Here is a 26912-nt window from a genome sequence, read left to right on the forward strand (position 1 = left end):
TACGAATGTGATATGCCATTATCTTAATGAAATCATCCCTAGATTAATCACTTTACGAATCTAGCTCTCTGCTCTAAATAATACCCAGATATGATCGTCCTTGCTCCAAACAAATATTAATGTTTCCATTGTGATACACTTGGGCGATATATGCTGACAAGCAAATTATCAGTATATGAATTCTCTGATAATGTTCTCATTGACTGAGAGAAATGATAGGTGTAAACCTTTTTTCAGGCTTTAAGGCTTACTGTCTTTATGACGGCTATGATGTTGTTTACCATTTGTTATGCTGTCTCTTTGGTTCATGTTGTTTTACCTTTTGTTTTGCTGTCTCTTTGGTTCATGTTGTTTTACCTTTTGTTTTGCTGTCTCTTTGCTTCATGTTGTTTTACCTTTTGTTTTGCTGTCTCTTTGGTTCCTGTTGTTTTACCTTTTGTTTTGCTGTCTCTTTGGTTCCTGTTGTTTTACCTTTTGTTTTGCTGTCTCTTTGGTTCCTGTTGTTTTACCTTTTGTTATTACCTTATGATTTTCTGTCTGGTAACAGTTTAGAACAGCGGTTTGTTGTGTCTAAACGCTCTTTAATTGTAGAGCAATGTGGACTGTTTTTAACATAAATTGTCTCCTAAGGTTTTTTCGTGATACAAATACCCCAGTTTTTATTGACTACCAAATTAAATTTATATTTTGTCGATATGGTAAACATATCGTAATACTTTTCTCCCTAACTTAATATAGATCACTATATATATACGACTTTATACTACTGATCAACAACATGACAAAATAATTATCATCGATGGTCAGCGTGGGAATACTTGAGAAGAAGATGACAACGACTCGTGAACAAATTTCCCTATGGATTTTTGTTATCAAATTAGAATGTCTTCTCGTCTTACGTTACGTGAGTGTGCCGAGGAGGATCATCACTACCCATTTAAACGCGTTGTGTATGGGGAAATTGTCTCTCAAGAAAAAAGACGCTTTCAAATTAGGAAACATATTTGTTTGAAAGCACACTATTTTTAACACGTTACTGTGCATATGAAGCAGCTTTAGCGCTTTTCCTCACTAGATTGAAAGTAAGTATGTTTACTTCAAGCAATGCTATTTATTTGCATTTTTGGAGGCAGGGAATCTCGAAGATGCTTCATAAGTTGGCTGGAAAGAGCTTTATGTGTTTATTAGAGACATTTAATGATTTGCGCATATATAGCAGTAGTGTATATAAATGAAGATGATTTTTTACTCGTTTTTATGGCTAACTCGTGATGAAATCTCGCATCTTCTTTTGATGTTTTTTCCATTTAATTGTCGTCACCTCATATTAGAATGTCGAACTCGTCTTACGTTACGTCAACGTGCTGAAGCAGATCATATCTGTCCATTAAAACGCGTTGCGTATAGGGAAATACAAATCGTTTTCAAAATCAGAAAACAATATTTTCTCAAAAGCTACACCATTTTAAACGTAAATGTGACCATGAAGCAGCCTTTTGGTTTTCCTCAATCAATTTAACCACACACGCTCGCAACAATAAAATTGACCTCAATACAACCCTGGAAAAAAAGAAAAATGATTTTAATATCGAATCGAGTTCAACGTCAAGATACTGATCCTCTTGTCGGTCATGTTGTGTGGTCGCCGAGTATGACATCTGCATTCGGTTTGACTTCTAAACTGAATTTAGCTGATATTGGCAGGGATAATACGTGATCTTACACGGCTCTCAAAGATATGTTTCCTGTTTTGGAATATGTGATTTCTCTGTCAACACCTCTGGATTCGACAAACTACTATCGCCTAATCGGAAGCGATATCATTTGTGACGTCATAACAATAGGTTAATGTCGTAATTTTTAGAAAGTCATATTAAAACTGGTTGGTTGGCGAAAAAAAACCATTCCCACTTTCGTTCGATGTGAGACCGGATCTCTGTCTTGACATATCATCAACTTACTCCTTGAGGACAGTAACTTGCGCATAGGCCATACCTACATCGTATTAACATTATTGCTATGCATGTTATCAGCCATTTACAGTTAAACACTTTATTATTAAATGCGCTGATTTCAAACAAATATGTGACATATTCTATAATATATTGTCCATGAAAAGATTATTTGATATATTCTCTGTACATGTGATATATAATTATTTACACTTCATTGATTTTACAATAAGATATGATATATTTTACAACAAATTCGTTTGCTTTGATATATTTAAAGTATCATTTACACTTTGTATCCTTTTTCGTTCGAGATTGGTGTATGACGTTGTGGATGTCAAACTCCATAGTGTTATTTGTTCCCTCAATAACTTACACTGTCGATGTCCGTACAACAAGACAAACAAAATGAAGAAATATTACATTTTTATCCAGTCGCGTTGACTGTCAAATTTGATTTAGACTACCAAGGGCTTGTTTTCATGCAAAAAAAGTAGTTCTGAAGTTTACGGTTGCCGTTAGCAGGGTCTAAATATGATATGAACATTTTGTTATTATTTTTATTACTTTTTACTGATTTTTTTTTTCTATTCAAACAACAAAAATATGCATGTTGTCATAAATTAGTTTGCCGTCAAATAAAGGATCGGCATTGTAAATGAGGCCAAGGAAAGCATCAATCGTCAGGGTTTTTATCTCCACAGGTTCAAACTGACTAATTACCCGTCCATTTCTGTGTGTTAATTCTAACACCATACTTTCTCTCTGTGGTTAACATTGATCTTGCTTGACTCAATGCATGATTATATCAGGTCACTAACGGGGTATTACGTAAAATATTGGTAACACTGGGCCGTAACAACACGAGCAAAGAGCGTCCTTGGTAACGACGTTATCATGTTGTAATACGATATCACCATTACGGACAATTAACACTACTTCATCCCAAGTGACACCATAGAAACTTGTAACGAGCACGTGGGCAAAGAGAATAAAAATAGAAACATGAAAATATAGTAAATGGTAAAATGGAGAAGGATATTGATTTCAAATGTCTTCATTGTTACGAGAAATCTATTTTGGTGTCTTTACATTCTCCTAAGCAGAGGACACTAAAGAATACTGTCATTCTGAGGGATTGACATTACTAGCCTCGTAAAATCTGCAGACAGTCATAAAAGGTGTATGATTTCCTGAATATTTTCAGATGTCAGGTTTTGATGAAAGTGTTACTCCATAAGAAGTATCTCAGAATTAACGGACACGCGTTTAGTAGTTACTCATTAATAACGGAGTCAGGGTGAGTAGTTACCGTACCCCTATATGTGTATGGTACCGTATAACGTACCCCTATATGTGTATGGTACCGTACCCCTATATGTGTATGGTACCGTACCACTATATGTTTATGGTACCGTACCCCTATATGTTTATGGTACCGTACCCCTATATGTTTATGGTACCGTACCCCTAGATGTTTATGGTACCGTACCCCTATATGTTTATGGTACTGTTCCTCTATATGTTTATGGTACCGTACCTCTTTATGTGTATGGTACCGTACCCCTATATGTGTATGGTACCGTAACCCTATATGTGTATGGTACCGTACCCCTATATATTTATGGTACCGAACCCCTATATGTGTATGGTACCGTACCCCTATATGTTTATGGTACCGTACCCATATATGTTTATGGTACCGTACCCCTATATGTTTATGGTACCGTTCCCCTATATGTTTATGGTACCGTACCCCTATATGTTTATGGTACCGTACCCCTATATGTTTATGGTACCGTACCCCTAATAATTGTTATATTTCCTTCAGCTACGCTTATATCCAGAAAAGACAGCAGACACCAACTACAACCAGAAAGGGCTTGCTATAAGTTGTAAAACTTGTGCCCAATTCCATTGCTATCTAAAAAGGGCAATAAAATATGTTTAAAACAATACAACCAGAAAAAAAGGGTTTATAATCAGACAGATCAGGAGGAAACAAGCAAGGCCATAGACAACATTATACTAAGACGGACGGATTTCCGGTTCAGGACGTCACCTTGTCACCTAACAAGTGAATGCACCAAAATCTTGCATGCATCTGCAGTTATAAACTGCCGGATACAGCTGATGTTCCTGATCTGGTAGTAACAGGATTTGGCAATAGCGTTTACTTGTTTCTCCATGTTCAGAGAACTGCCAAAGTATACCCCTAGGTTTTTAACAGCTGGAACAGTCTCAATAGTTCTAGCACCGACCTTGAGCTGGAGAGACATTGTTTGCTGACACTTTGGGGAAAAGACGATTAGTTCCGTCTTTTTACTGATTAAGCTTAAGCATGTTGGCGTTCATCCAGGTACTGATTTCTGTCAGACAAGCTTCCAGATTTTCTTAAATTGTATCCCAGCTGTCCTGTGGTTTGATGACCATGTAAATGTGTGTGTCATCAGCATAAAAATGATAGCGAAGGCTATGGCGATGACAAATCTTTCTGATCGGTTTCGATTACAGGCAATATTTATATTCGTGGTCCTAACACCGACCCTTGAGGAACCCCGAAATCTAGTAATTTGTCATGTGATGTTATGGATCCGATGGCAATACACTTTCGTCGTTCACTCAGATAAGACTGTTTCCAGCATAGTGCGTATCAGTCACTCCATAAGTTTACTCCAGACGTTTATAAAGTATGCCATGGTCGATGACGTTAAATGCAGCTGACAATTACAACTCAAGCATGACAACTCATCCTTGTCCATTCCAGGCTTCTTCAACAATGGACTAACAAGTGCCTTCTTGAAACACAATGGAACCATTGACTAAGCCGATGATTTGTTCATGATCGATGTAATCAAAGGAAGCAGTGCTTCCAGACAGTGCTTTAATAGGTCTGTAGGTAATGGATGAAGCTCGCAGACTTCGATTGCGAAGTCATGATGATATTGCGCAACTTCCTTGGTTGTTGGTAAGAGCTTTGTCAATGGTTTCCCATCAAATTCAATGCCAGCAGTCATGACAGAGATATCATTGTCAGCAGTAGAGTTCACTTCCGACATATTTTCAGTGGTACAATGTATCTGAGCATACCTTTCCTGTCCAGATTTTTATGTTAACAGCAATTTTCCTGTTCCTGAGATGTGAGAATATAAAAAAGAATTACAAGTTTGATGGTGTGATTGCATATGAGGTTGGTGTTTTCAGGAATGGTTTAAATTCCACGAAAACATTTGACATTCTTATTGCTATATAACTTTCTACATATGCTGAAACGTAGGCACACACGCAACTTTAAAAAAATGAATAGCTAGACGATGTATTTACTTCTAATCGCAATAGAGTGTCCACATATCTCAATACAGCATTAGACATCCCTCTTTCGTAAACACAATTATGTTAGTTGGCCATTGGACAGTGTAAGTGTTTCGGCGGTCAACGGTAATAATGCCCAATAGTCATTAATGCTTATTTTCTGGATTTTTTTCAATTATCTGAAATCCTAATCCCAGCGAGGATATTGAACAACAAACTAATTTATCCATCCATCTTTTTTCTGTACCAATACCAATATCACGTAAATATGACTCCCTAGTAAGCCTTTTAGACGAGGCTTTTTCATTGATCCTTTGTTTCTTTTTCTCTTGGTTTTTATTTTTTATTTTTTTTATTTGCTTGTTGCTTCCAATTATTTATTTTTTTCTAAATATTTTAACATCAGCCATATAACACACTGATATAATTCCTCTGTCTTTATTATTTGACCAATAATTTTAGGTGTTAGGTGCCTATACGCTTAGTGATGGTGAAATATAATTTAAAGAACCCTTGTAGTAAATGTAACAAAGTAAGTGATAACTGAAGATATTTTTTGTCGGTTGATGTCTACTGTGATCTCTGAGAGAGGATTCCTATCCCGTTGTCCTTGAAATTTCCTCTCTGTTTTGTATTTAGGAGGGGAAGGGTTTTAACTAAACTAAGAAAATTCCTCCTTGTCTGTTCATACTCTTTAATTTGAATTAATCCCTCATATACACACAGTCAACATTTCTATGAAAAGGTTTCTCCGACTTGCGATCTGTGAAGAGAATGTAAATGAGTGAGCGTAACCCCTCGAAGAGTATGTCAGAACTTCGACTGCTTGTAACATGCTCCTACTGATCGGTGAATTCTAAAGAGGACAATATTTACCTGCAAATTCTTTCCTCGTGTGATAGTTCTCTCACACGTAGACGAAGCAGGTTCTTTTAAATATTTTTCCAATTTGGCGACGTCTTTTGCTTACGTTAAGGATCCCAAACACTGGCTTCCCACTTCTGATGGTGTATACAGCATACAGTGTGTATATTATCTTAAAAACAGAACTTCGAGTGTGTATATTATCTTAAAAACAGAACTCCGAGTGTGTATATTATCTTAAAAACGGAACTCCGCGTGTGTATATTATCTTAAAAACAGAACTCCGAGTGTGTATATTATCTTAAAAACAGAACTCCGAGTGTGTATATTATCTTAAAACGTCTTTCATGATCATATTGACATTTGTCACTAAATGCTGATGCATTTTTATAAAGATATTTTGATATGCATAAGGTTTTGCTTGAAGCCCTAAATGTGTGTATGTAGCTGTTCGTCTGGAATCGACGTTTCCTTTTCCGATAACAATCTACAGTGGTTGTTTTGATGGAACATGAGAAGCCAATTGTGTGACCTTCCTGGGGACTACTTTTTTGTATATTCGCTTTGTATCTTGTTTCCTCAGACACATTGGTGTAATAATCAAACTGACAAAAGATGTAGTCTACGAACTGTGGTAGGTCAACCAAGTACATGGCGAGGAGAACGCTACCTTGGAAATCCCACGGGTGACATTCAGCCAATGTTATGAATTGTCATTAACCGCTTCTTGTTATAATTTTGGGGTAAAAACACACTTTACTTCCAACTTCCAAAGATAAACCTATACTACTGACTTCTGTAATAATTACAGCGATAATCTATGTTCTATAGCAGCACTCCTGTAAATCAAATATTTATGCTATGCTTATTTCTTCCTGGTGGTTTTTCCGATAATAGCTACTTGTTGAAAACGATTTCGTTAGTTTCGTTTTGCTGATATACATTATATCCTTCTCCTCATGCTCAAAATCAATAAATGAGCTCAATCCCGATTCATAGTTGAACCCAGATAACCTTTCCACTTTTTGTTTACCAGTTTAAATTTGTGTATGACCTTAAATTAAACTTGTAGCCGAATGTCATTCCAAAATTGAATTTATTTAAATGTTTTATCCCGTCACAAGCAACAAGTATAGGAATATTATTCTGGGTAGGAAGATTATCTTCCGTGTAAGGCCCGTGGTCTTTCTACACACGGCCCTGTTAGTTATGAGGAAGGGGAGGGGGTACTTTTGATATGTCCTGCTCTGTATTTATTCCTTAACGATGGTCATCTGTCATCCATAATTTCTTTTGTTAGCTCGTTTGTGGAGACTGCAGAATAAGGTTGTACTTAAACATTCTAATGGCAATATCAGCTGAATATATACACGGTCCGGTTCCGATAGTTCTTATCTATTTTCTAGTTTGCATCCTTCTAAAAAGGTGGCGGCGCTTGTTTACACTTTTCCGAATTTTTTTTACTAGGTTATTTATATTTGTCTCTCCCTTGTGCACTCTTCATGTTTCATACTATACACTGCTTCAATCAATATCTTCTATTCATTGTCACTGTCTCGCCCTTTACAACAAAATGACGCCAATCATGCTCATTGCCTAGAAAATGATGACGGAAAAGGCTGTGTCGGGGTACAGTGTCATGATTCACACCGCACTTTTTATATTTTTATGTTTTTATAGTAAAATATATGTATCACTGTCACAACATTGCACGCGCGATGCCGATTTGTTATATTCAAATATCAAAGAAAAGGCAATATATTTTAACTAAGTGTTGCAGGCCTAAGCGAAAAATACTCCGATACGGTTAAGTCCGTCCATCATCAATATGTGAGAGAAGTCGGTCTGTTGCGTCTCTCGTGATCAAATGTTTTGTCATTTCGGCAATGGCTGCTTCAAACTGAATCATTATCTCATACTGAGTTAGGACTGCATAACAGGATGCTATAAGTCACTCACTAATGCATTGCATTAAGATAAATGTACAATTGATGTTTGCTAGATACATCCCGACACGCCGTTCAGGTTTTTATTTTGGACGATTTAATGCTTGTTTGTGTTGGGTTTCTTTCAGTTGGCACTTTTTATTTTAATTTATCAATTTGCGGCTGCTTTATAAGAGAAGTGGGCAATCAAATTGAACGAAATAGAATATTTTCATCCGCTATTTCGCAGCACTAACTTTATAAGGTTAAACAAACCTGGTATTTATACATTTTAGTACTCTCGTGTGGCTATGCAGTTAAGTTTCCATGTACAAGTAAAGCTCGTTTTTTGAGCTATCTAATAAAGCGAATAACTAGTCTTCACTTAATTACAAATAATACTTATAATTTATGATGGAACGAATTTCCACGCGGAAGAACCGGAGAGTTACTCAAGGGTGATAACTCGTATATGTATACCACGTTGATATATAGTGGCATTGTTTATAACGTGTACAGTACATTAACAGCATCCCGAAACGTAACGAGATCTTGTATAATGACATATTATTTAAAGGCTAAATTTGTTTTAAACACAAACAGAAATAGGGAAACTTCCTGTTTGTGTTCAACACAAACTTAGCCTTGATTATACACATCAAACTGATGAATGTTATTCTGAGTGACACATTATTTACTAGTCATTATCAATTGATGGCAGGTAGTGCTTAATCTCTCCTTTACAAACTACTAAAATATAACCAGGGCAATTTACTAGAATATATTTTTGTGTTGTATCATATCAACAGTCCACTCAAGCCAATATACTTTTTTCCGATTTATTAAAGGAGAACCTCGTGTGAGCTGGTCTTAAAATTTCGTATTTTATAAAATGTAACTACAAAAGATATTTGCAGGCTTCAATATCATTTAACTATTGTTTATAATCACAAAGCTCTTATCGTCTTATTGCTGTCTAAACATTGTCAGTTGGTAGCATTTTAATAATCTCAATCTTGATTTAAAACCAGTGTCTTTAAACATCATTTTTCCTGTTGTGGAATTAAATCATAGTTTATAGTGCTTGTTAAAACTTCCGTCTCAGTCTTTAAAAACTAAAATGTTACATCTAGATATATGTTTGAAAAATGGGTGTTATATATATATAAACTCGCGGAGTATACCGGAAGTGCATTAGGATGATTGAACCTTTGATTAGTTTTCCTTTCTGTTATCAGAATGTAAGGAACATATGGCAAAACTGGTATCGTTTGAGGTGTTTGCCTGGTATAGATACGTCTTATTAGTGCAAGTCTGCATTTCTGCACCGATATGACAAGCCTATTAAACTAGTGGTTAATCATACGAGGCAGCGGCTAAACCAATAGGGTAACCCGAATAAAATGTTTTAAGACCATTGCAATAATTTTATCGACTTTTTGTGTTTTATTTCAATTCATTATAAATATATAATTAAACGATATTATCATGGAGGAAGAGGAGGAGAATCAGAAAAACGATTTTTCCATTTAAATAGAAATCCAGTACGTCTTTACAATGTCTGTAATTTCATTTCTTCGAGGAAAGTTACAGGACAGGTTGTACATGTATCGAGCATTATACGTAAAGAGAACTGTAACCGCAACCACTGAGCAGGTGTTGATACGTACTGGGGTTATCGCGAGTTTGGTTTTAGATTGGTACTGCTGTTATTTTGAGACCGATCTGTGGTAAGGAAAGTATCGCGAGTTTGATTAGATTGGTACGATCGTAATGTCGAGTTCGGTTAGATTGGTACAGTCGTTATTTCAAGTTTGGTTAGATAGGTACCGTGGTTATGTCAAGTTTGGTAAGACCGCTACCATCGTTATCTCGAGTTTGGTTACATTGGATAGTGGTTATCTCGAGTTTGGATAGAAAGTTACCGGGGTTATTTCAGGTTGGGTTAGATAGGTACCTTAATTATCTCGAGTTAGACAGATACAAGTACCGAGGTTATTTCGAGTTTGATTAGAACGATGCGATTGTTTTTATGACATAGGTTGGAATTTTGCAGTGGACTGGTTATCCCTTAGTTTGGTGGGATTGGAACAGTCGTTATACTGAAATTGGTTGACTGGTACAGCAGTTGTTACAGTTTTGGTGGATTGGTACAGCAGTTGTAACAGTTTTGGTTGACGGGTACAGCAGTTGTTACAGTTTTGGTGGATTGGTCCAACAGTTGTAACAGTTTTGGTTGACTGGTACAGAAGTTGTAACAGTTTTGGTTGACGGGTACAGCAGTTGTAACAGTTTTGTTGGACTGGTACAGCAGGGTGGATTGGTACAACAGTTGTAACAGTTTTCGTGGCTTGGTAAAGCAGTTGTAACAGTTTTGGTGGATTGGTACAGCAGTTGCAACAATTTTGGTTGATTGGTACATCAGTTGTAACAATTTTGGTGGGTTGTTCAGCAGTTGTAATAGTTTTGGTGGATTGGTTCAGCAGTTGTAACAGTTTTGGGGGATTGGTTCAGCAGTTGTTACAGTTTTGGTGGATTGGTCCAACAGTTGTAACAGTTTTGGTTGACTGGTACAGAAGTTGTAACAGTTTTGGTTAATTATCTCGAGTTAGACAGATACAAGTATCGAGGTTATTTCGAGTTTGATTAGAACGATGCGCTTGTTTTTATGACATAGGTTGGAATTTTGCAGTGGACTGGTTATCCCTTAGTTTGGTGGGGTTGGAACAGTCGTTATACTGAAATTGGTTGACTGGTACAGCAGTTGTTGCAGTTTTGGTGGATTGGTACAGCAGTTGTAAGAGTTTTGGTTGACTGGTACCGCAGTTGTAACAGTTTTGGTTGACTGGTAAACAGTTGTTACAGTTTTGGTGTATTGGTACAGCACTTGTAACAGTTTTGGTTGACTGGTACAGCAGTTATTACAGTTTTGGTTGACTGGTACAGCAGTTGTAACGGTTTTGGTTGACTGGTACAGCAGTTGTAACGGTTTTGGTTGACTGGTACAGCAGTTGTAACAGGTTTGGTTGACTGGTACAGCAGTTGTAACAGGTTTGGTTGACTGGTACAGCAGTTGTAACAGTTTCGGTTGACTGGTACAGCAGTTGTTACAGTTTTGGTGGACTGGTACAGCAGTTGTAACAGTTTTTGTTGACTGGTACAGCAGTTGTTACAGTTTGGGTGTATTGGTACATCAGTTGTAACAGTTTTGGTGGATTGGTACAATTTGGTTGACTGGTACATCAGTTGAAACAGTTTTTGTTGACTGGTACAGCAGTTGTTACAGTTTTGGTGGCTTGGTACAACAGTTGTAACAGTTTTGGTTTACTGGTACAGCAGTTGTAACAGTTTTGGTTTACTGGTACAGCAGTTGTAACAGTTTTGGTTGATTGGTACAGCAGTTGTAACAGTTTTAGTGGACGTTGTAACAGTTTTGGTTGACTGGTACAGAAGTTGTAACAGTTTTGGTTAATTATCTCGAGTTAGACAGATACAAGTATCGAGGTTATTTCGAGTTTGATTAGAACGATGCGCTTGTTTTTATGACATAGGTTGGAATTTTGCAGTGGACTGGGTATCCCTTAGTTTGGTGGGATTGGAACAGTCGTTTTACTGAAATTGGGTGACTGGTACAGCAGTTGTTACAGTTTTGGTTGACTGGTGCAACAGTTGTTACAGTTTGGGTGTATTGGGACATCAGTTGTAACAGTTTTGGTTGATTGGTACAGCAGGAAGACAGTTTTGGTTGACTGGTACAGCAGTTGGAACAGTTTGGTTTGACTGGTACAGCAGTTGTTACAGTTTTGGTTGATTGGTACAACAGTTGTAACAGTTTTGGTGGATTGGTACAAGAGTTGTAACAGTTTTGGTTGATTGGTACAGCAGGAAGACAGTTTTGGTTGACTGGTACAGCAGTTGTAACGGTTTTGGTTGACTGGTACAGCAGTTGTAACGGTTTTGGTTGACTGGTACAGCAGTTGTAACAGGTTTGGTTGACTGGTACAGCAGTTGTAACAGGTTTGGTTGACTGGTACAGCAGTTGTAACAGGTTTGGTTGACTGGTACAGCAGTTGTAACAGGTTTGGTTGACTGGTACAGCAGTTGTAACAGGTTTGGTTGACTGGTACAGCAGTTGTAACAGGTTTGGTTGACTGGTACAGCAGTTGTAACAGGTTTGGTTGACTGGTACAGCAGTTGTAACAATTTTGGTAGATTGGTACATCAGTTGTTACAGTTTTGGTTGACTGGTACAACAGTTGTTACAGTTTGGGTGTATTGGTACATCAGTTGTAACAGTTTTGGTTGATTGGTACAGCAGTTGTAACAGTTTTGGTTGACTGGTACAGCAGTTGTTACAGTTTTGGTTGACTGGTACAACAGTTGTTACAGTTTTGGTGTATTGGTACAGCAGTTGTAACAGTTTAAGTTGACTGGTACAGCAGTTGTAACAGTTTTGGTTTATTGGTACAACAGTTGTAACAGTTTTGGTGGATTGGTACATCAGTTGTAACAGTTTTGGTGGATTGCTACAGCAGTTGTTACAATTTTGGTGGATTGGTACAGCAGTTGTAACAGTTTTGGTGGATTGGTACAGCAGTTGCAACAATTTTGGTTGATTGGTACATCAGTTGTAACAGTTTTGGTGGATTGTTCAGCAGTTGTAATAGTTTTGGTGGATTGGTTCAGCAGTTGTAACAGTTTTGGTGGATTGGTTCAGCAGTTGTAACAATTTTGGTGGATTGGTACAGCAGTTGTAGGTTTATTGGTACAACAGTTGTAACATTGTAACAGTTTTGGTGGATTGTTCAGCAGTTGTAATAGTTTTGGTGGATTGGTTCAGCAGTTGTAACAGTTTTGGTGGATTGGTACAAGAGTTGTAACAGTTTTGGTTGATTGGTACAACAGTTGTAACAGTTTTGGTGGATTGGTAAAGCAGTTGTTACAGTTTTGGTGGATTGGTACAACAGTTGTAACAGTTTTGGTGGATTGGTACATCAGTTGTAACAGTTTTGGTGGATTGGTACAGCAGTTGTAACAGTTTTGGTGGATTGGTACAACAGTTGTAACAATTTTGGTAGATTGGTACATCAGTTGTTACAGTTTTGGTTGACTGGTACAGCAGTTGTAACAATTTTGGTAGATTGGTACATCAGTTGTAACAGTTTTGGTGGATTGGTTCAGCAGTTGTAACAGTTTTGGTGGATTGGTTCAGCAGTTGTAACAGTTTTGGTGGATTGGTTTAGCAGTTGTAACAGTTTTGGTGGACTGGTACAGCAGTTGTAACAGTTTTGGTTGACTGGTACAGCAGTTGTTACAGTTTTGGTTGACTGGTACAACAGTTGTTACAGTTTTGGTGTATTGGTACAGCAGTTGTAACAGTTTAAGTTGACTGGTACAGCAGTTGTAACAGTTTTGGTTGACGGGTACAGCAGTTGTAACAGTTTTGTTGGACTGGTACAGCAGTTGTAACAGTTTTGGTTGACTGGTACAGCAGTTGTTACAGTTTTGGTGTATTGGTACAGCAGTTGTAACAGTTTAAGTTGACTGGTACAGCAGTTGTAACAGTCTTGGTTGACGGGTACAGCAGTTGTAACAGTTTTGGTGGATTGGTACAACAGTTGTAACAGTTTTGGTTGACTGGTACATCAGTTGAAAGCAGTTGTAACAGTTTTGGTTGATTGGTACAGCAGTTGTAACAGTTTTAGTGAAGTGGTACAGCAGTTGTAACAGTTTTGGTTGACTGTTACAGCAGTTGTAACAATTTTGGTAGATTGCTACATCAGTTGTAACAGTTTTGGTGGATTGGTACAACAGTTGTAACAATTTTGGTAGATTGGTACATCAGTTGTTACAGTTTTGGTTGACTGGTACAACAGATGTTACAGTTTTGGTGTATTGGTACAGCAGTTGTAACAGTTTAAGTTGACTGGTACAGCAGTTGTAACAGTTTTGTTTGATTGGTACAGCAGTTGTAACAGTTTTAGTGAAGTGGTACAGCAGTTGTAACAGTTTTGGTTGACTGTTACAGCAGTTGTAACAATTTTGGTAGATTGCTACCTCATTTGTAACAGTTTATGTGGATTGGTTCAGCAGTTGTAACAGTTTTGGTTGACTGGTACAGCAGTTGTAACAATTTTGGTAGATTGCTACATCATTTGTAACAGTTTATGTGGATTGGTTCAGCAGTTGTAACAGTTTTGGGGGATTGGTTCAGCAGTTGTTACAGTTTTGGTGGATTGGTACATCAGTTGTAACAGTTTTGGTTGATTGGTACCACAGTTGTAACAGTTTTGGTTGATTGGTACAACAGTTGTAACAGTTTTAGTGGACTGGTACAGCAGTTGTAACAGTTTTGTTTGATTGGTACAGCAGTTGTAACAGTTTTAGTGGACTGGTACATCATTTGTAACAGTTTTGAACAGTTTTAGTGGACTGGTACAGCAGTTGGGTTGATTGGTACCACAGTTGTAACAGTTTTGTTTGATTGGTACAGCAGTTGTAACAGTTTTGGTGGATTGGTTCAGCAGTTGTAACAGATTGGTTGACTGGTACAGCAGTTGTTACAGTTTTGGTGGATTGGTACAGCAGTTGTAACAATTTTGTCGGATTGGTACATCAGTTGTAACAGTTTTAGTGGACTGGTACAGCAGTTGTAACAGTTTTGGTTGACTGGTACAGCAGTTGTTACACTTTTGTTGGATTAGTACAGCAGTTGTAACAGTTTTGGTGGATTGGTACATCAGTTGTAACAGTTTTGGTGGATTGGTACATCAGTTGCATCAGTTTTGGTGGATTGGCACCGTAATGATCACGATTTATATTTACGGATAAAGCGATGATATGTCTCCGAATGTTTACTTCACCACTGTGTGATCATTATTGCTAAGGTTCATTTTAGTATGAGGGCCGATGTTTTACCTTCAGGATTAAGTCGTTAAAAACCGAAGATTTTATTAATATTACACCGCATTTCACGTGACCTGACGTCACAATGGCTCGACAATGACGTGACGTCACGAATTTGGAACTCTCCAATGCCCCAATGCGGAAAAGGCGACGTGATGAAATTAAAAACCTTTTACGAAATATTTACCGTACACGTTAGAAGGATTTCAATAAATTTTATTGTCAAAGGACAAATGGATTGGGCAGCAGGCATAGCCTATTTCAGCCCTTTCCAAACATAGTAACAGACAGTGGTACAAGCATAGACATAGACATTAGAACACATACAAACACATATAAACAAGTTGGTATTATCAAATTAATAATCAAGTTAGTCGAAACAACTACTAATACTCATTTTTATTATAATTGAATCTAATGGTTTAAAGTCTATCCTTTTATTTTGATATTGAAAAGACATATAAAATATATACCGGTATATATATATAAACATATTATGAAGAGAAAAGAAAAATAATTTGTTGATGGAGCTGCATGTATAAACATTTGATGGGATTAAATTACCCCACCCAACAGATACAGGCCAAAAAGTCCATTGTATCACACAAGGCCATCCACTGATGAGTTTGGGAATTCAATCCCACCAAATAGTTTAATTTATGCATATTAAACACAGGTTAGATATATAATTATCATGTTGAAAAGCTTTATATTCTTATTTATGTAGTTGTTTCCCAATATTTTTTAATAAAATAGTATAACTGGTCTTCTGAACCCCAGCCCTTTTCACTAACAATATTTAAAAATAAGCAATGAAGACAAATAGGAAATATAAATATTAGTAATTATGTACCACGTTAGAAAGATGCGAGTATTTTTTCTTTGCCAGTGGGGATATGCTAAATCCGGCTGGCTGATTCGTTTTCGTCTAAAAAGTTATGGGGGGATTGATATTTTCAAAATGGTGGCCAGTCCATACGCATTTTCATGGTTTCTGAGCTTATTCTGGTGGTTGGAATGAGAGAAAAAAAAGTACTCTCTCACGCCAAAGGGTGTAGGATAGTGAAATTCCACCCAAGGGGTTTTCAAATTTTGTAAAACCAGAGGTTTTGCCGAGTCTTTTGCCAAATTTGAAAATCCCGAGGATGGAATTTCCCTATCCTACACTCCTGAGAATGAAAGAGTCTTATAATCTCCTGGTCTCATTGAACATGACAGACACCCTTGTCATACAGACGTTACACAAAGTTCAGCAAAAAATACCTGTTCCGCGCCAGCCTCCGTATCATCGCCACAGCTGGATCAACATGTAATCTGTCACTAATATTCCGATTCTCAAAACCCTAACTTTTAAGCAGAATGGTTTAGGTGTTATTCTTATTATGTTACAACCTGTGTGACTGCAAATATATAGTCTACCATAGCACTTACTATGGTTTCTCTAGACACTCGAATAGGTAGCCGAACCTATCTCTTTCCTCATTACATATCACTTTCCAGAAAAAACACATAGCCTGTTGTTCTCGTACATCATCAGTGTTGACGTCGAGATATTTTGGTCGTGATCGTAGAAGTTTTCTTCAAATTCGATCTTATTATAAGTAGTTTATATTTTTTCTTTTTCTGGGACTTGCAAAAAAAATAGAAAACAAATTAAGCGGTATAAACCACAAGACATCTTATAAATAATGAAGCAATGTTGACGATAGGCAGACTGGTTTCACATTCACGCAATATGAATAACTGACATGTCTGATAGCGAACAAGTTACACAAGCTCCCAAGACAGTTCACACGTCGCCTCGTTACGTTCTTCAGATGTCTGTAGTAACGTTTTACATACACACACTAGAGAAACAGCGCACGTGTTCCTGGCCCAGTATCACAAATCTTAACTTTTTGCGATTCTGGGGTAGGTTCATATGATAATAGAAACCAGGACTACAATCAAGTGTATTGTTATATTTCTATTTTTAATATGTTTACTTAAACAAACAGATGTATGGGTAATGAATTTATTTTTGTGTGTAGATATTTATTCCCTCGGTATGAGGTACCTAACACTAAACTGCCGACTTCAGAAGACAAACAAACCAATAAGATAAACTTCTATGTCAGGTTTATTGACCATAATTCATATGTAAAGTGGATTAGACATTTCACTGTCCGCAAATTAAGACAAACACGTCCCCAAAATGTCTGCTATCGTTGGTTGTATCAAGTACTTTAAAGGCTTTTAGCGGAACTCGGCAGTTTATTAATAAGAGATAAAGGTAACGTCACGGTATTCCGTACAATTAAACAAATGTATTGATTGGAAGCGTATAGCTAGTCTCCGAACTGTAATCACGTCTTAAAAATCAAATAAGTCGAGCCGAGCTAATCCTTCTTTGACGAACTATCTAATCGGCCGAGAGCAAAAAATTAACCAAAACAGATATGAAGTGATTGGTGGAATATCGCGTGACAGATCCGTAGGGAGTCCAAGCGTTATCCGAACCGGTACAGTCGTCAGATTGCGTGGCTGTTCCACTGGGAGTCCCGGCGTAACCCGTACCGATACAGTCGTCAGATTGCGTGGCTGTTCCACTGGGAGTCCCGGCGTAACCCGTACCGATACAGTCGTCAGACAATCAGGCACTGTTAGACAGCCCCATACACCAGACAGATACAGTTTATTAAGCGTGAGATTAAGATAAGAATTATTTTTTTCGCTATTTGAAAACCTAACGAGAGCGACATTTTGATATTTTGATAAATGTGTGCGACTATGTAGTCTGGAAGCGGAGACCTATCTGTTATAGACTGGATGTCGTATACCGAGGGCGGGATAGGAAATATTGTCGTCGTGCACCAAAATCTTATATAGATTTATCATCAGACTTACACGTTTTAAAGAAATTTCAATTCAAATCTAAAAATACGTGTGCCTTGGCTATAAGTTATTATCTGAATTGAGCAGTTATTAAAAACAAATCAGCATTTGCTAAAACTGCTTTAAAACAACCTCAAAGAATATTCTATCTTCGCTAAAATCATTATTACCCAGCATGACGCCATGACAAATGAGTGTTAAGTTTATAAGTTTTAAGTTTAATATATATTTGCATGCTGAAAGTGATGTGTTGCTGTCTATTTATACTAAGCTTGTATGGCATTGTTGTATATCTTCTTTTGCTTTTAGTGCTAATTTTCACCAGGGCTGTGTGCTTGTTTTAGCTTCATTTTCGTAGTGCTATGCTATGAGACTCTTTCATGTCCATGGATTTAGGATACAGAAAATAAACCCGCGAGATTTTCAAATTTGGCAAAACCCACGGCTTTTTTGAATTTTAAAATTCCGAAGGTGGAATTTCAAATAAAACTTTCATACACCCTTGGGCATGAAAGAGTATTTTTCTCTCTTTCCAACAACCAGAATAAGCTCAGAAACCATGAAAACGCGTTTGTACTGGCCACAATTTTGAAAATATCATTTTTCCCCTTTTTTTTAGACGAAAACAAATTAGCCAGCCAGATTTAGCATATCCCATATTTGCAAAGAATGATTGCGCAGAAAAATTAATCACATCTTTTTAACATGTACGGTAAATATATAATAAAAGGTTTTAGTTTCATCATGTCGCCTTTTCCGCATTGCGGCATCGAAGAGTTCCAAATTCTGTAATTTTAGGTCTTGTAGGGTGTGTTCTTGTCTTGTACCGCTACCCGTTGCTTCGTTTTTCCGTTTCTTAATTCGTGTTTCGAAATATAAGATACTAATAGTCTATGCTCAAATTTAACCATATTTGTCATTTAATAAACATTCTTGTACAAATACATTCTTGTACATGTATCTTGTATCTTGTGAACATTAACACAAAAGGTCCATGCATTTCTGGTTTAATTTGAATGTTACTTATGGTCCTTATCTACACACGAAGTGAACCATATATTGAAAAACAAAAAGCCTAAGAATTACCTAAAATTGTTGTTTATTTCGGTAGTTTTAGATGATATGAATAAGAATTGGGATATAGTGCTAATGAAGCTACTGTTTCCCTACCGCGTCGCCAGGAAAACTCAATTTGTGACGGTATTATGACGATATGACGCCACCATTCTCAAAATAATGTAAAGTTATCCCCTAAGTAACAATACAACCGACAGTTGACGTTGCCATACTCCTTAATCGGCCACCAGGGGGCGTCGCAATAGTCGTTCTTCGTTTCCATGCCACCAGTGTGCGCTGAAAACGTGTCATGTCTTAATATCATACTGCTGCACCACCATGATGTTAATTGGAAACGTCCATGTAAATACACACCAGTAAAATGAAAATCCATCACTAGCTGTCACAGTATATATACTAGTTATACAATTACTGCGGGCGTCATTCATATTCAATGTCAACAAGTGTAAGGCCATGTGTTGACATCACGTGCAGTAAGACACACTGTTTCAATTATTCACACTTGTTGATATGACGTTTACTTTGGTCCTGTCAGTTCCGGTTATTAGTTTCTATAATCCTGATTGTATTCTGTATGTACATTTTAGATATCTATGGCATTGTTATCAATTATGAGGAGTGTTTTTGTCTAATTTTCTTTGGTATAATTACGTTTGATCTTTTTTTATTTCCTCGCAGATTCGGATGTGAGAGCTCTTTTGAATTATACCATGTCTGTGTTATAAGGGTTGTTCCCATTGGTCGAAATGAATGCACTTCCAGAAATGCAAGCACGATTGCACGTGCATTTGAGCGGTTTCACAATACAATACTGTACAATTTCCAATTAATACACTGTATCTAAGGTTTGAAATGCATCTTTTTAACATTTATGAGAGTATGCAACACAGTTCCGTTTGGTGCATACTCTCATAAATGTTAAAAAGATATTATAACATTTATATTTTTATAATAATTTATATTTACACTGTACGTTCTATTCTATCCATTTTTATTATTTGAAATTAAGAAAAAATGGGGGGTTTTCACGTAAAAAAGCAAAACACCGTCATGAAAAAAACATTAATCGAACAGCCTTTTTCGCGGGAAAGAACGGTGACGAAATACACATTTGAGCAATATAAAAATAGTTCCACTTCGGATATTTTTAATAATTTAATTTATATTACCAGCATGTGTAACAAGCATTGATCATCTGAAAATTGACAATAGATCCTCATTTGAAACAAAAATGCCTAGTTGCAAAAAGTCAGCAGGAATAGCTCATCCTTTGATCATTCGACATGTGTTACTGTCGATGAGGTGACTGGCTGATGAGCCGGGACGATTTGACCTGCTTCGCCACTTGCAACGGACGCTAGTGTAGAGGACAGCAAATTATTCTGTTCTGTTGAAAAGGACCTGTTGTAGAATCTAATAGCAGACACGTTTCGATGGCCCGACATAAACATGATGTGCCTTGATTCAAAACTACAGTCATTCCATATTTTAGGGATACGTCCGCGACATCGCTGTCAGACATATTGGCTGGAGCACAGGAGTTAGCACACGACGTATTTTAGACGCTGAATACGCAAAATTGAATTTTTTTAAACAGGGTGATTTCTTGTTAATAATTACTAGTGTCAATTCGAGGGTAAGTTCATAAATATCTTGTAAGATGATGTCTTATCTATAAAACGTAGCTGTACTGTACACGTGTACAGTGATGTGTTGACATGATTCCGTAAAAGATAAATCAATAGGAATGTAATTAAAATATAAATAAAATGTACCATTGATTTGAAAATATCTTATTGATAAATTAAGGAAAAAGATCACATGCCTAAATATTAAAAACAAAAATTTGTTTTATATCTATTATGCATTTGCGCTGCTAGATATTATTGACTGATTAATATTTTTCCGTTTTCATAAATGCCGACTTAGGGAAATATGGGCAGTTTTCCGCCATAGCTCTTTGAGACGTTGAGATTTCAATGAGGAAACGATATTTCATGTCTTAAAAACATATCGTTACGTGTTTGTTTTCAAGTCTAATCAACAGAGTTCTAAGTATAAGTATTCTATAGTATTCATAGGTCCTTTGTATAGTCTATTTTTTTGAAACTACAGTTTGTTTAACTCATCGGCGTGAGCCCGCAATGTTTCACATGCGGTTATGTATTCCGTCAACCAATCTTTTTATCTTTCTTTCTACTTCTATCTACCTTTTATTTCCTAGCGCATTGCTTTGCAACACCTCACTTTTGGACTTAATGTTGAGCGTTCGCCAGGGTGAGGAAGGCAATGAGTTCTGTCCTCAGGCCGGGACATACAAAAGACCTTAAAAATGGTAGTTGTTATTCCCTCCTTAACGTTCAGCATTTAGGGAAATGGCAACAACTGGTTCACCCGTTGTCAGTATAATGTGACCGGGCGGAATGCTGTACTGGGTGCCTTCGGCATGGTATTTAAGTGAGATAGCACTATAAAGTCGGCATCAGATCCGCGCTATCACAAGGAGCCAAGCACACCAACAAACCCTGTCTCCTGTATATACACACATGGATGCACGTCGATCAATGACCTTAGCTGTTAATAGGACATTAAACAAAATAAAACCAAACCAACCCGTCTACCAATCAAATCTATGACTTCTATTTGTTTAGATACAAAAATTGTCACCAGGGCCGCTTTCGTTTATCGCGTTCGAAATCGCGTTCTTAACGGTTGGACCAGGGTTATTCGTTTAGTGGTTTTATACTATTTTCTGCAGAGACTTTGCAAAACTAGCAATGCCTGCATTAACGTTAACAGGTTCGCGAAGTGTTTCCCCTGAAAGATTACATATGAAAAATAGCAAACCGACTGCTCCACTTATACGAATAGGCCATGACAAAAGCAGGACTTCTGTTGAGATCCAGCAAAGCAGGTATCCTACTAAGATCCCATTGACTACCATTATCAGAGATTGTTCACTGTGCCACAGCTCACTACTATCGTATGACGATCTGACATAAAGGATCATGTAGGATGACCTGCATTTCCATATCAGGGGAATCAACAGCTAATCAGATTGCTCCTTACTGTGTATAAAAGATCAACAGCTAATCAAATTGCTCCTTACTGTGTATAAAAGATCAACAGCCAGTCAAATTGCTCCTTACTGTGTACAGAAGACTGAAAAGATATGTAGGTGAATCAAAGCGAGAAAGAGATAATGCTTTTATATTTTATTGTGGAAAATTCAATTTAATCTAATTATATTTCGTAGTAATCTCTTCAACTTCGACTGCTATTTCCTGCTTCACAAATTGAAAACTGCAAATTAAACATTTTTTGTTCAAAAAAAGGGGTAATAAACGTCATTTCCTTAAATTACCAATAATGAAAATTTGGAGTTTGATAATAATTTTAAATTGAACGAATTTTTTTTGTCAAACTCCAGCTTTCAGAATAATTTGCAATTACATTTTTATCAAACGTACCACAGGCAGGCCGCGGTGACCGAGTGATTAAGGCGTCTAATCGATCACTAAGCACCGCTAGCTCGCGGGTTCAGGCCTATGTTGGGCAGTGTCGCAGCTTCATCACCCAAAACCTGGCACGTCTTTAACTTACCATAGCTGTTGAAAAGACGTGAAACACAAACAAACAAACCGTGTTTCAGCTTTTATAGATCGTATGAACCATGAAATGAGACAGAATTGTACATTATGTAAATACTGTTAGTATAATATGATATTGACATATGGCTCAGAAGTAAGATCGGTCGTACTTTATTTTGTATTTCCTCTGTCCGCCACAGGGACATGGGGATTTTTTCTCAGATGGCATGTTTACACCTGTCCTGATGTGGAAAGAGAAATATTAGACGATTTGGGGGCTAAGATCAATTATTGGTGATAATGCCACCCGATGTTGGTATGTACGATTAGGATGTCATTTTAACCAGGAATTGACCTAAACCTCTAAAACTTCTAACATTACTCTTTATCACTCCAGGTCTTAATTAACATATCAACGGTAGCAAATTCTCAGGTCCCTGTGCTGTCCGCTAGGTATGCTAGATCAACACAGACAAACGACAATGAACGATCACAAATACATGTTTCTTCATAAATAGTGATACATGACTATGGTAATGCATTTAGTCTTTATAGAAGTAACACATTCCGTGCTAAGAGCGGTCATATTCTTTACTTACAGAGCGAAACAACACGTCAAAGTTTCACGGACAGCGGACAAGTCAATTTAAACTCCGGTGACGTCGCAAAAGCGTACAAGTAAGTTACATAATGCATACAGCACCTAATCTGTATCGCTTACACGGTACATTGTGTACGAGTATACGTAGTTCAGTCAACAGACTGTGTTTTCGTCTACAAATTAGGGGAATACAAATGCTTTATAAGTATGTCACGCAACGATGTAGAAAAACATTACAGCTTATAGTGAATACTGCAGAGGACGGGTTCACAGAGCTGTACAAATTTAAAAGATTATTCAATAATGGCGTTATTAAATGAATCGATATCATGCTTTAGTTTCCATGTGTTAACCGGAAATAAAACATAACTTGATTTTCAAAATCACTCATGTGTATCAAAAGCGGATTACTGCGAACATAGCCAGACATGTTTCTTTTCTAGTTTGTTACGTAATGCTTGGCATTGACTTCCGGAAGATCTCACGTGACAATCAACATCGCGTCACTTAGCGAGATTGTATGCGTGATCGGGGCCGATACGGACGTGTCTAACACGTACATGTCCGATGAGCACATGTTTCATATCATCCATGTGTCGCGGGGAAGCACCCGTATCGGGCGGAGACACGGCGTCAGAGATAAAGACTATGGCTTTATTTCGTTCCAAGAAAACAGTTTCAGAGATGTTTTCAAGGGCGGATAGGCCGCCCGGCATGTGTTGTCCCCGCTTCAGAATATCTCTTTTGATCGCATATTTGATCTGAGTAAAGAGGTCAACCGTCCTGTTTCAGATTATTCCCCTATTCGATAATGCGTTTATAGACAAAGGAAATATCACCGGTCGACCTGACTTGTCTGTCATACATGCTTATACCGGTGGAGGCTTAAACCGGGTTTATACGTGCCGCCTCTCTTACGCGTCCATTGAAATTTGATTTAAATAATTAGCTAAGCATTAAATGTTGTTTTTATAATTGTTGTATTACTGAGTTAAAAAAAACCTGCTATTTTGGTATTTATGAAAGAAAGTTGTTTTCCCTTGAAGCGTCTCCTGACGGTTAATTTATTTGAGGCAGATTACAGGCACTGGGTTACAAACGCTATACATTAAATAGAGGATCTGACACGAGTGTTCATGTAATATTGAATTTATTGAACGAGTTTATTAATTTCATATGAAATTAATAAACGAAGAGTTTAATAGATTCAAAATTACATGATCACGAGTGTTAGATTCTATGTATTATATAATTTGAGAAACACTATTTTTCTGGACACGTCTCCTCTATATAAATTGTACCGATGACTGACGGAAGGACGCATTACATGCATTTTGTTTGGAGCTCGCTGCGCCACAAAAAAATAGTTTCAGAAACTTCTTCCCGAGAACCTTTTCAATTTAGAGTTTCTTCATCAGCTAATGTTTTAATAATTATCATAACAACATTAATAATCTTTTTTATACGAAAACCATTCAACGAATTGGCGTTTACGAAAATAGCAGTGACGTCATATCTTTGGCACAACGGCACGTGCACTGTCAATGTAAAGGTCATCACAATACACATCGAAGTCTACACTTTTTAAAAGTTAACAGGGACTAGAGTGATTGTCACTCTCTATAACCTAAATAAAACGGAAAACCACTATACGTATCTGTCAATATAGGAAATACATACTATTTATAGTAATGGCATATTAATCAAAAATGTTACATTGTTGATGACGTCAAACAATTGCGTCTCGTTCATAGAAAATGCATATCTTCGCCTGCATACATTGTTGTCATGATCTATTGTACGATAATGAGATGTAAACCAAACTCTATGTGAAAACTTGTTATTGCGTGAATGTCACTGTAGACTTGAAATACGTTGACGTTATTTCTATATGTGTTTACTGAATCTATCGGATACGTTTTTCGATTAAACTGTAATGCGGGCTGTTTACTTGGATGTTTGTATGGATTCCCCATAATCATAAAGTAAGTCTGATAGACAATCAAAAACGATCAAAGACAATTTTGTACATAAAGCTCACGATGGTCTGCTATAACCTATTTAGCACTCCCGGCTAATAACGCTCGCTTCTAACCTTAACTACCGTCGTCAATTTCCGGTTTGTTCTTTCTGTCGTTCTTAATATGTTATGGAACATTACAAATGAAACTGAAATATTGTTTTCATTCTGTTTTGGAAATGTAATAATTGGTCGGCCCTCTGTAGTCTCATATTCGAGTCTTTCTGTCAAAAAAAAAAGTTTTTCCTCTGTAAAAGTACATATCAACATTAACACGAATTGTTAAGTAGAACCCTAATGATATTAAACCATTTGTTAATCGGGGCATTTGAATCGTGAATTGACCTCGATCTTTTGCCAGTCTCTAACAAACAGGAACACGAGTTCATAAGTCGCCCACGCTTCTAGCTACCTCAAAGGCAACCATTGTACAGAATGATACCATGTTTTTTACTTAAGTAAATGTCAAAGGTTGTGATATATCGACCGTTAACATGTCTGTATAATTTAGTAACAATGGGACTGTCTGTAACTGGAATATTTAAGAGTCACGAATGTATTGCAGAGTATGCATGAATATCGTTATGATTTCCTGTTTCGAAAGAGATGTATCTCCAAATAAAAGTAGATTTGAATTAAGAGGCATGTATTCATTTAGTTCACGATAAAGCTTAATTCTTTGTTCGTTATATTTATCACAGGTAAAAAAAGAAATGGTGTGTGTCTTCTATAGGGAAGCCACATATACAACGTTGGTAATCAATAAGGTTAACACGAAACAGATCACTTACAAAGTACTAGAACGGTTTCTTAATTTTGTATGCAAAATATGATTTTTTATATCATGCAAGTGTACGTCTTGAATGGCGTTTCTAAATGATACTATTAAAGGTCTGCACAAAGGGAGAGATCCGGTCATGAGTCAGCATTTATTGTACTCAGACAGGAACTAGGCGACGCACTGTAACAAACATTTTGAACCTTCATGGACCCAAGGTCGGTTTTAGGGTTTTCCTCCAAGCAATGAATATTTATGGCCTGTACACCGGAAATTCCCGTACTTAAAACATTTTCTTTTATGGAAAAGATGTAATATCTTCATCCAGAAGGAAAACTCGGTGTGTACAACATTTTCCTCGATGTAAATAAAGTAAGCATCAGCTTTGCTTCATGATCAGTCACTTCCTGTCTCGTTGAAATGTACTGTCTGCATTTTTGCTTCGTTTCCGTGCGAGAAATGTACTTTTAAAGTTATGCTCGCAATTAGGATATAAAATAAACAGAAATAGAATGGTCTCGACAAGAAACCAATAAAACACTAGCGACTAGCGTCTAATGAGGTTTAATGTGTTTCTATATAAGATCTAGCGTCTAATGAGGTTTAATGTGTTTCTATATAAGGCCATAATAAATTATTTGCTAGATTCTCATCCCCGCCCGCCCCCTCTTTGAGGCCCCGCCCCAATTTTTTTTATTTGCGAAAAAAAACGAAAAATACGAAATCCGGATTTTTTCCCCGTTTTCTGCTTCAAAAATTAGTTTTATATTATTAATTTCCGGTTGTGGAAAACTCGTCGTCTGCAAGTTGGTTTTTGTAATTCTAAAGCTGAAACGGCAACTTGCCGTTCTTAAAGATTGGTGTGGTTGTTCAGTAGCCGATACTAAAACAAGTATTTTGCTACTGAACAAGTCTTTCATGAATTAGCCGAAGGAACAATTGACAAATCTGCGCCCGTCGAGTGTGGGAACAGGGCAGTTGTGTCGGCCGGTAAATCGAAAGTGGAACTGACC

At 37.1% G+C, this 26912-nt stretch overlaps 1 protein-coding gene across 1 annotated transcript in view; it reads left to right on the plus strand.

Moving 5' to 3' along the window:
* Positions 1–26912, plus strand: part of LOC110459794 (orexin receptor type 2-like) — a 171634-nt gene that overhangs the window by 67601 nt on the left and 77121 nt on the right. Inside the window, exon 2 of the mRNA XM_021512242.1 lies at positions 23102–23178. The gene's annotated coding sequence lies outside the window, so the exon portion shown is untranslated. The remainder of the gene's footprint in view (positions 1–23101; positions 23179–26912) is intronic.

Source organism: Mizuhopecten yessoensis, unplaced genomic scaffold (assembly GCF_002113885.1).
Source record: "Mizuhopecten yessoensis strain PY_sf001 unplaced genomic scaffold, ASM211388v2 scaffold10225, whole genome shotgun sequence".
Taxonomy (NCBI): domain Eukaryota; kingdom Metazoa; phylum Mollusca; class Bivalvia; order Pectinida; family Pectinidae; genus Mizuhopecten; species Mizuhopecten yessoensis.